This window comes from Sus scrofa, chromosome 13, assembly GCF_000003025.6.
Source record: "Sus scrofa isolate TJ Tabasco breed Duroc chromosome 13, Sscrofa11.1, whole genome shotgun sequence".
NCBI classification, from domain to species: Eukaryota; Metazoa; Chordata; class Mammalia; order Artiodactyla; family Suidae; genus Sus; species Sus scrofa.
In genome coordinates this window covers 134,691,941-134,702,326 of record NC_010455.5, presented here as the reverse complement: position 1 = coordinate 134,702,326, position 10,386 = coordinate 134,691,941, and the positions used below count along the sequence as shown (strand labels likewise).

Sequence of the window (10,386 nt, the reverse complement as noted above, 5' to 3'; positions counted from 1 at the left end):
TGGGTCACTTTTGTGGCGAGGGTTCGATGCCTGGCCCAGGAACTTTTGCATGCCTTGGGCACAGCCAAAAATAACAAAATAAAAATAAAAAAAGAAGTCGTTTTTTCATAAGCAATTCATTAAACAACTGTACAAGCATGCTCAGTTTATGGTAAGAAATTAAAAGCAACCTAAATACCCATTAATAAGGTAATGTGTTGTACCTGGAATAGCTTTGGTATTATTTAAATCGTTGAGAATGAAATGCTTTCATACTTTGTCAAGTCGTTGCTGTGTAGCCTTCTAAGTAGAACCCCATCTCTGTTCTTGCCCTTTATTATTATTCTCACTGTTTTCTCAGTGACCTAGTGAAAAGCAACTATGACTGTGGCACTTCTGGACTTAAAGCTTTCTTATGGTTTGTTCCCCATTGTCTGCTCATCACACATCGAGCTCCTCAGTGTGTGTGGGAGTCCTAAGATCTGTCCCTGCTCTCTGCAGCCTCAGCTCCTGTGCCCGTGGTCTGCTTTCCAACCACACAGGACTTGTCTCTATCCTCTGAACCCATCAGTTACTTTCATAGCTACATGGCTTTGCTTACACAGCTTTGCTCTTACTCGCCCTCTGCTTTTAGTACCTTCCTTCTTCTTCTCCAAAATCAAATTCTAACATACTGTACCTCTGTACCCTCAAAGTTAAACCCACATGTGCTTGGAGTTCCCCTTGCGGCTCAGCAGAAATGAATCTGACTAGTGTCCATGAGGTTGTAGGTTCAATCCCTGGGCTCACTCAGCTGTGGTGCAGGTTGCAGACACAGCTCAGATCTGGCATTGCTGTGACTGTGTATAGGCCAGTGGCTAGAGTTCTGATTCAACCCCTAGCCTGGAACTTCCATATGCTGCAAGTGGGGCCCTAAAAAGTAAAATACATACATACATACATAAATACATAAATAAATAAAATAAAATAAACCCACCTGTTCCAAAAGCCACTATGGGCTCCTAGCAGCTCTGCATGAAGTGCCTGTGTTCACACTTTGTCTGCCCCTCTGGAGTGTGTGTTCTTGGGAGCTGGGAGGTGTGTTCATTTCGTATTCCCCATTGAAGCACAGGCCCTGTTGGATGCTAAATATTGAATGAACAAATAAATTAATGAATGAACAAGTGTATGATTCTTTTAATGCTTATATCTATTAGTTGCTGGTATTTTAGGCTATCTTCAATCATTTAAATTATGTTCACATATATAAAATATTGGGCTGGGAAAGAGAGGTCCTTTGTAAAATGTTCAGTCTCAGCCTCAAATCCTCCTAAGGATGGATAAAAAAGCCCATTTATGGGAGTTCCTGCTGTGGCGCAATGGGATTGGTGGCGCCTCTGCAGTGCCAGGATGCAGGTTAAAGGATCAGTATTGCCACACTGCAGCATAGCTCACAACTGCAGCCCAGAACTGATCCCTAGTCCATGAATTCCATATGCCATGGGGCAATCAGAAAAGAAAAAAAGAAAAGAAAGAAAGAAAGAAAGAAAGCCCACTTATTGTCCTTAGCTCCACAAAATCTTCTGTGACACTTGGAACACATTTGCGGTCTTTGGCTGGCATATCTCATGTCTTTGGAGGATCAAAATCATCTTAAGATTTGAGCCCAAATTCAATCTATCCCACTCTTCTCATCTGGTTTTGCACCAGGATGGCACAGGTAGAGGGGTCTTTATTATATAAACTTGTTACCAAAACAATTTTTGAAATCTGAAAGTATTCCAAACATGACTAAAATGAATTTCTCAAGATACCTTATCTGCATATGTGTGTGAATTTGCCTTAGGAATAACTGCTGACACTGACCAAAGCACTGATCCCTTGAAGCTTCCCTGCTTCTAATACAGCACCTGCAGTGCACTTAACAATTGGGCCCCTATTACAGCTTCACAGGGAAGTGAGACCCACAGAGCAGGTAGATCCCTTTTTTCTATAATAACCGACATATAGAAAAGGATATATATAATATACATTAAGTTATGGAGCATAGCACTATTTCTTGTTTTTCTATCCCTATTGCCTAGAAAAATGCATGGTACAATGAATGCATGTTGAATAAATGAATGATTCTTCTATGAACGAGTGAACTAGATAGACCAGCATCTCCCATATAAAATACCCACTAGTGGTCTGAAAGCTAAAAGGCATCATTCCAAGATGAACTGAACTCCCTACTATATGTATGAGAACCAATTTTTTTGTTGTTGTCTTTTTAGGGTGCACCCTTGGCACATGGAGGTTCCCAGGCCAGGGGTTGAATTGGAGCTGTAGCTGCCGGCCAATGCCACAGATACGGCAACACTGGATCTGAGCCGAGTCTGCAACCTACACCACAGCAACGCCAGATCCTTAACCTACTGAGCAAGGTGGGGATTGAGCCCTCAACCTCATGGAGAAACAAATTTTGTTTTACTTTCCAGACTGTTCTTTTCCTGTCTAGATTTTGGAAGTTCAGTAGTATAGCTCTGTCTAGGCCTACATGGTGGAGACAACATGGCGTGGTTGAAACCCCATGGACTAAAACAGACATTTCTTTTTCTTTTTTGTCTTTTACTTTTGGTCTTTTTTAGGGCCACACCCATGACATATGGAAGTTCCCAGGCTAGTGGTCAAATTGGAGCTACAGCTGCCAGCCACAGCCACAGCCACAGCAATGTAGGATCCACATCATGTCTGCAACCTACAGCACAGCTCAAGGCAAGGTCAGATCCTTAACCCCATGAGCAAGGCCAGGAATGGAACCCACATCCTCATGGATACTAGTTGGGTTCGTTAACCACTGAGCCATAATGGGAACTCCCAGACAATTCATTAGCCAGAGTTCTACCATGTTATAGCTGCGTGACCTTGGAATCACATCCATCCCTAGGAATCAGTTCTCTAACCTATTAAAAGTGGGTTATTCATTATTGAATAAATTTTTAAAATCTCATACGGAAGTCACTTAAGAAAGAAAAAGTGGGTTATTAATAACTACCTGCTGGAATTTTAGGGAGTGTAAATGAAATAACACCTGATGTGAGTTACCTTCTCACATTATTTCAGGGAAAGAAATCTGTCCAAATATTTCTAGACAGAAATCATCTAAACTCTGTTACTGATGGCATATTGGAAAGTTGCTTAAAAGTTGTATTTACAAAAAGACCTCCTATTACCCTGTGAGTTTCTGCTTCCCTCTGGAATTCACTTGCCATATAAAACTTCCTCCTTATTACTTTTTTTTTTTTTTTTGTCTTTTTGCCTTTTCTAGGGCCGTTCCCGCGGCATATGGAGGTTCCCAGGCTGGGGTCCAATCAGAGCCATAGCCGCCGGCCTACACCACAGCCACAGCAACGCAGGATCCGAGCTGCATCTGCGACCCACACCACAGCTCACGGCAATGCCAGATCCTTAACCCACTGAGCAGGGCCAGGGATCGAACCCGCAACCTCGTGGTTCCTAGTCGGATTTGTTAACCACTGAGCCACTCCTTACCTTTCATTTTTGTCTCTTTTTTTGGTCTTTTCAGGCATGCGCCCCTGGCATATAGGAGTTCCCAGGCTAGGGGTTGAATTAGAGCTACAGCTGCCAGCCTATGCCACAGCCACAGCAATGCAGGATCCAAGCCGTGTCTGTGACTTACACCATAGCGCACGGCAATTCGGGATCCTTAACCCACCCAGTGAGGCCAGGGATCAAACCTGCATCCTCATGGATACTAGTCAGGTTTGTTACCACTGAGCCATGACAGGGAACTCCCATGGATTAAGTACTCTTTTCTGAAGTACACACCGTATTTTGATCTGGTTCTGCACAGTAGTCCCCATGTCTGGAATAGGTTATGCATTCCAAAGTGTAGTGACAAAGCCAGTCATTTAAAACTCACAAGGCCAGCGCCCACAGGAATGAGGCTCCCTGGGTCACCAGGTTCTCAGGGCAGTCCACAGAAGTCTATCTAATCGTGAATGTTGCTGACCTGGTGCGCTTGTTGCAGCTGCTGCCAACAACTTGTATGGACTTGATTCTGCAAAAGAGGGAGAGTGGGCACTCAGTGTTCCAACCCCGAGTGCCAGGGACACAGCTCTCCCCTACTCCCTACTTGGCTGGGACAGCAGCTAGGGGTAGGGCTGTGCCAGGGAGGGGGCTGGGGAGAAAGGCAGATCGTCTCAGGTGCCAGCACCAGAAATGTGATTCTCTGCCTTAAGACCTCTTTCGAGTCCTTCAATAATAGTAATAATAATGCCATTTGTCTAGTGCTTTAGGATTTACAAATGACATATTTATCATCCTTTTATTTTCACTGGTCTCATTTGGTTCTGACACCTCCCTTGAGGTATTGTTATAATTTCATTTAAAAGACAAGGAAACTGAGTTTGGGAAATGAAAGGATTTTTTTCTGAGGCCAGCAGGGGAAGGATGTGAACAAAAAGATCAATCACATCCAAGCGTGGGTACTTCTGACTGAGTCTTCCTTCGTGCCGCTTGTTGGTATTTCATTTATTTACAAAACACTGTGTTGGTGCCAGGCCCTGTTCCTAAGAGGTTTAACTTAACATGGCTGAGTCCTGAGTTAAGGTTTGCCTCATTTCCTTTTTTACTTTTAAGCCTGTGCCTTGATCACTGTGGAATTCTCTTTGGAAATGGACACTTTAACAGTGTTCCCCTGAGGCACATTTTTCAGTCAGATGGGCTTGAACTACCATGTCAAGTGATCCCTGACTCATATTTCTGTTATCGGATGAGTTGCTTTCAAGAGTCAGACGCTGCCAAATAGTTTAAAGACTGATGTGAGCCTTTACATTCGCAAATCCAACAGGTCTGTCCACCACGGCCTTTCTTGCTTGAAAGCAAAAGAAACTGTCTCAAACCACAGCTAACATCTCAGCCAAGGGAATATGTCCCCTCATGAACCCTCTATTAGATATTTCATCTGAATCTGACAGTTTTATGCTTCTTGGAGCCTCGAGAACATTTGACCAGCCTAAAAGGAGAGTAGTCTAGCAATTACCAGAAGAACTCTGAACTAGACCTCTGGCTTTGCATTCTGGCTCTCCTTCTCTCTATTTTTGATCTTAGATAAATTATTTACCCTACCCATGCCTCAATTTTCTCATCTTTAAAATGGGGGCAGCAATAGTGTTGTTGCGAAGCCTGTCCCATTCTACAGAGCAGGAAACTGAAGCTTGAAGAGTGGTAAGGGGTTTTCCTAAAACCCCACATTTAGTATATGCTGGAGCTGGGGTTTCCAAAGCCTATATTTACCAACTGCAGGGATAGATTCTCCTCCTGGGCAGCTGGTCAATCATGTGCTATGTGGAGAACAATTCTGAGATTGCATCACGACTGAATGGCAATGCAGCCATTGGGCCCATGAGGGGAGGTGGCATACATGTCACCCCCAACTCAGCACATGCACTAATGGACCTGGACGTCACTGAGGAATGCACCCTGCCTGGAAGATCCTTCAGGGCAGGCATGTATCTTATTGATATCTGTCTCCCTAGCTCTTGGCTCAAAGTAGACAGTAAATATGCATTGAATTAGATTGAATCGAGCTGTCCAGAGACTTGCTCCCACTATGCTCTGGGTTTGGGGAGCTTCCTTTGGTTTGCCTAAAAATGGCAAACTACCATTGCTGCAAGCTACAGTGTGGGTCACAGATGCAGCTCAGATCTGGTGTTACTGTGGCTGTAGCTGTGGCCTCAGCTGCAGCTCTGATTTGACCCCTAGCCCAAGAACGTCCCTCCATATGTGGCCGTTAAAAAAAAAAAGACAAACTTCTAGTCCTAAATGAGACTTGGAAAGGCTCATATGTCCAGATGTGAAGACCTTCTATAGCTTCCACCCTTATTTCAAGGGAAAATTTAAGCATAAAAAAAGATACCTATATGATATGTTGATTTTATTTTACTTCAGTCATTACAATGAAGCAATAGCCAGTTTATATCACCTACCCTCTTCCTCTCTGCTATGATTATTTACTTTTCCTCCATTCCCAATTACAAAGGCAAATGGATATTATTTTAAAGGTTGGAAGGAAAAAGGATTGATGGGTTTCTAAGGATGGATGGGTTTCCCAAAGTGTGGACTACCTGCAATGGAGGTATTTCTGTTAAGTGGAGATTAAAGGGTCCCAACCCAGGCCTATTGATTCCAAGTACCTTGGGATGCAGCCAAAAATACTGGGGTTTTTTTGGTTTTGCTTTGCTTTTGTTTTTGCTACACCCAAGGCATGTGGAAGTTCTTCGGCCTGGGATTGAACCCATGCCACAGCTACAACCTTTGCCACAGCTGTAGCAATGCAAGATACTTAACCTCTTGTACCACAAGGGAACTTCCAATAATTCCTTTTTTTTTTTTTTTTTTTTCCTTTTTATGGCTACACCTGTGGCATATGGAAGTTCCAGGACTAGGGGTCAAATCGGAGCTACAGCTGCTGGCCTACGCCATAGCCACAGCAACACCGGATCTGAGCCTTATATGTGACCTACCCTGCAGCTCAGAGCAATGCTGGATCCTTAAACCACTGAGTGGGGCCAGGGATTAAATCAGCATCCTCAAAGATACTAGTCAGATTCTTAACCCACTGAGACACAATGGGCACATTAGAATTCTGCATTTTAAGCAAGCCCAAGGGAAGAGCCTATATACCTAAGCAATAAATAGACATACTTTTATTTATACATATATAAAAATACATATATGATAAAGAAGAAAAACTGCCTAGAACAGGAATCACAAAATGGTAGCAATAGGTTAAATTCACTTGCAGATATATTTTCTTTGGCCCTTACACTGCTTTAAAAAAAATCAGGGAGGAGTTCGAGTCGTGGCTCAGTGGTTAATGTATCCGTCTAGGAACCATGAGGTTGCGGGGTTGATCTCTGGCCTTGCTCAGAGGGTTGAGGATCCGGGGTTGCCGTGAGCTGTGGTGTGGGTTGCAGACGCAGCTCGGATCCCGAGTTGCTGTGGCCCTGGTGTAGGCCAGCGGCTACAGCTCCGATTAGACCCCTAGCCTGGAAATCGCCATATGCCGCAGGACCGGCCCAAGAAATGTCAAAAAGACAAAAAAAAAACCCAAACAAACAAACAAAAAAAACCTATAAAAAGAGTTATAAGGATAGATTTGACTTTTCTTTCATCTTGAAAAGTGTAGCTTCTCTAAGCTGTGGCTAGCTTCCATATATATATATATATACACACACACACATATATAACTTTATTTTATTTATTTATTTTATTTATTTATTATATTTATTTTTGCTTTTTTTAGGGCTGCACCCCTGGCATATGGAGGTTCCCAGGCTAGGGGTTGAATCGGAGCTGCAGCTGCCAGCTTACACCACAGCCACAGCAATGCAGGATCTGAGCTGCATCTGCGACCTACACCACAGCTCACGGCAACATCAGATCCTTAACCCACTGAGCAAGGCCAGGGATTGAACCCGCAACCTCATGGTTCCTAGTCAGATTCGTTTCTGCTGCTCCTCAACAGGAACTCCTATTTTGTTATTTTCTTTCTTTCTTTCTTTCTTTTTTTTTTTTTTTTTTTTTTTTTTGTCTTTTTAGGGCTGCACCCGCGGCATATGGAGGTTCCCAGGCTAGGGGTCCAATTGGAGCTGTAGCCGCTGGTCTACACCACAGTCCCAGCAACACAGGATCCCAGCCACGTCTGCTACATCTCATGGCAATGCCGATCCTTAACCCGCTGAGCAAGACCAGAGATTGAACCCGCAACTTCTTGGTCACTAGACGGGTTTGTTAACCACTGAGCCACGATGGGAACTCCTGTTATTTTCTTTTTTTAACTTTTAAATTTTTTAAAATTAGGAGTTCCCATCGTGGCACAGTGGTTAACAAATCTGACTAGGAACCATGAGGTTGCAGGTTTGATCCCTGGCCTTGCTCAGTGGGTTAAGGATCTGGCGTTGCCGTGAGCTGTGGTGTAGGTTGCAGACGCGGCTCGGATCCCGAGTTGCTGTGGCTCTGGGGTAGGCTGGTGGCTACAGCTCCGATTCGACCCCTAGCGTGGGAACCTCCATATGCCGCAGGAGCAGCCCCAGAAAAGGCAAAAAGACAAAAAAAAAAAAATAAAATAAATAAATAAATAAATTTTTCAAAATTATAGTTGATTTACAATGTTGTTCCAATTTCTGCTGTACACCAAAGTGACCCAGTCACATATATACATACATATATATACATTCTCTTTCTTATATTATCTTCCATCCTGGTCTACCCCAAGAGACTGGATATAGTTCCCTGAGCTATACATTAGGACCTCATTGCTTATCCATTCTAAATGTTAGTAGTTTGCATGTATTAATCCCAAACACCCAGTCCATCCCACTCCCTCCTCCTTCCCCTGGGCAACCACAAGTCTGTTCCCTATGCCTGTGAGTTTGTTTCTGGTAGCTTCCATCTGTAAATTGTAAGGTTCGAATGTGGTGCAGCAGCTTAAGGATCTGGCATTGTCACTGCAGCAGCCTGGGTCACTGCTGTGGTTCAGGCTCAGTCCCTGGCCTGGGAACTTCTGCATGTAGTGGGCACGGCCAGAAAAAAAAAAAAAAAAAAAGAAAGAAAGAAAGAAAGAAAGAGGGAAAGAAATTGGGAGTTTTCATTGGGTTAAGAACCCAACTAGTATCCATGAGGATGTGGGTTCAAACCCTGGCCTCACTCAGTGTGTTAAGGATCCGGCGTTGCCAGGAGTGGCTGAGCAGTTCACAGATGTGGCTCAGATCTGGCATTGCTATGGCTGTGGCATAGGCCAGTGGCTGTGGCTCTAGCTCTGATTTGATCCCTAGCCGGGGAACCTCCATATGCTCTGGGTGTGGCCCTAAAAAGACCAAAAAAAAAAAAAAAAAAAAAATTGCATGTGTTAGAAGTTCTGTCTTTGAAGCCCTACACTCTCACAAACCAACTGTTGACATGGCAGTCTGGAATCTAAGTCTGACCCAATCATTGATGACTCTGCATAGTCACAGAATGGTCGGTGTTTATGGAGAGACTGGGTAACGCCTAGTTATTCATAGAGGAAGTCCGCACACCTCAGCATAGAGCAGAAGGCTCTTCATACTCAGCTCCCTGCCAGATACCCTGGGATGCTCCTCCTTTCACCAGCAATACTCAACTATCTGCACTGCCCAAACCCACGTTGCTTCTCCCCTCTCTGCCTGTGTACATACTGTTTTCTCTTCCTCTCCCCATTCAGCCATACGGTGAGTTCCCACTTGGCCTTTAATACCCAGTGGAACAGACCCCTCTGGGAAGTTGTTCTAGCCACCGCCTGCCCCCTTCTCCAGGACTAACTTTTCTCTGTCTCCCTCCTCAGTACCTTTAGCTTTGCCTTGCACATGTCCCTGTCATCACGATACCACAGCTCTTACTCCTCTATGTGCTGGCTCCCCTCCTAGATCGTGATCTCCTTGAGGGCACTAGGACTCAGAAGCCCAACCAAGGCCTGTTGAATGGAAGCTGACCAGCCCTCAATCCAATATGCTGGAAAGACTGCGCAGCACAGAAGCACTGACCGTTAGCCCTGGTCCTGCCCACGTTCCCCCTCCCCCACCACACACACTTCTGCTCAGGGCTGATCTTTAGAATCACAGATGATGTTTGCCGTTGGCTGATTATCCTGGGTTTCAGCATCAGTGCTGCTGTCATGTGCATTGTAGGGATTATGTATAAATAATTATTTGGTGAAGCACTTAACAACAATGGCAAGGCATGGGGTAGCATTTCCTAAGGTGTTGGCATCTCCTCTTTTGGAGAATGTAGATGGACACTGTATTCAAACAGTAATCTGGTCAAAAGAGTTTGAGAAAGTCTGAAAATATTATTAGCATATTAAAGGCTCCAAAGCCTGGTGATAAACAACAAGGTTTGATTTTGCTTCACCCAGCACTTCCAAAGAACACTGAATTAGAAGTCAGAAGACTAGAGTTCTCATTTCCCCTCTGTGTGATCTGGAACCAGACACTTCCCCTTTTGGAGCCTCAAATTCCTCATTTGTAAATTGAACAGATTAAAAAAAAAAATCTAAAATGACATGGGTGGATTATATTATTTCCAGCAGACCTTCTAATCCCCCTTTTCTATCCTGCTCAGAAGGGATGAACAACTCTGGTTTTGAGAGTTTGCTGGGCTAAAAGACTTATGCAATTGGTACTTAGCTATGAGGCCTCAGCTCTGCTCTGGCCCACCCCGGGAACAGCTGGGCAGGACCTAGGATGTTCCCTTAGTGCAGCTGTTTCCTGTGGAAGGCTAGATCCGATGGCAATTATCTGGTTGTACCAACTGTGCAACAATCCTTTCATTTTTATTTGTTCCGGAACAGTCTTTAACATTGTAAGAATCAGTCATCCCCGTTTCCTTTCTGTCTTTGCAAGG

The 10,386-nt window shown here is 44.2% G+C and overlaps 1 long non-coding RNA gene across 1 annotated transcript in view; it reads right to left on the bottom strand.

Annotated features, from left to right (window-relative positions):
• Nucleotides 892–10,386, bottom strand: part of LOC110256409 — a 28,065-nt gene continuing 18,570 nt past the window's right edge. The window contains exon 4 of the long non-coding RNA XR_002337865.1: nt 892–1,103. This is a non-coding gene — a long non-coding RNA (uncharacterized LOC110256409). The remainder of the gene's footprint in view (nt 1,104–10,386) is intronic.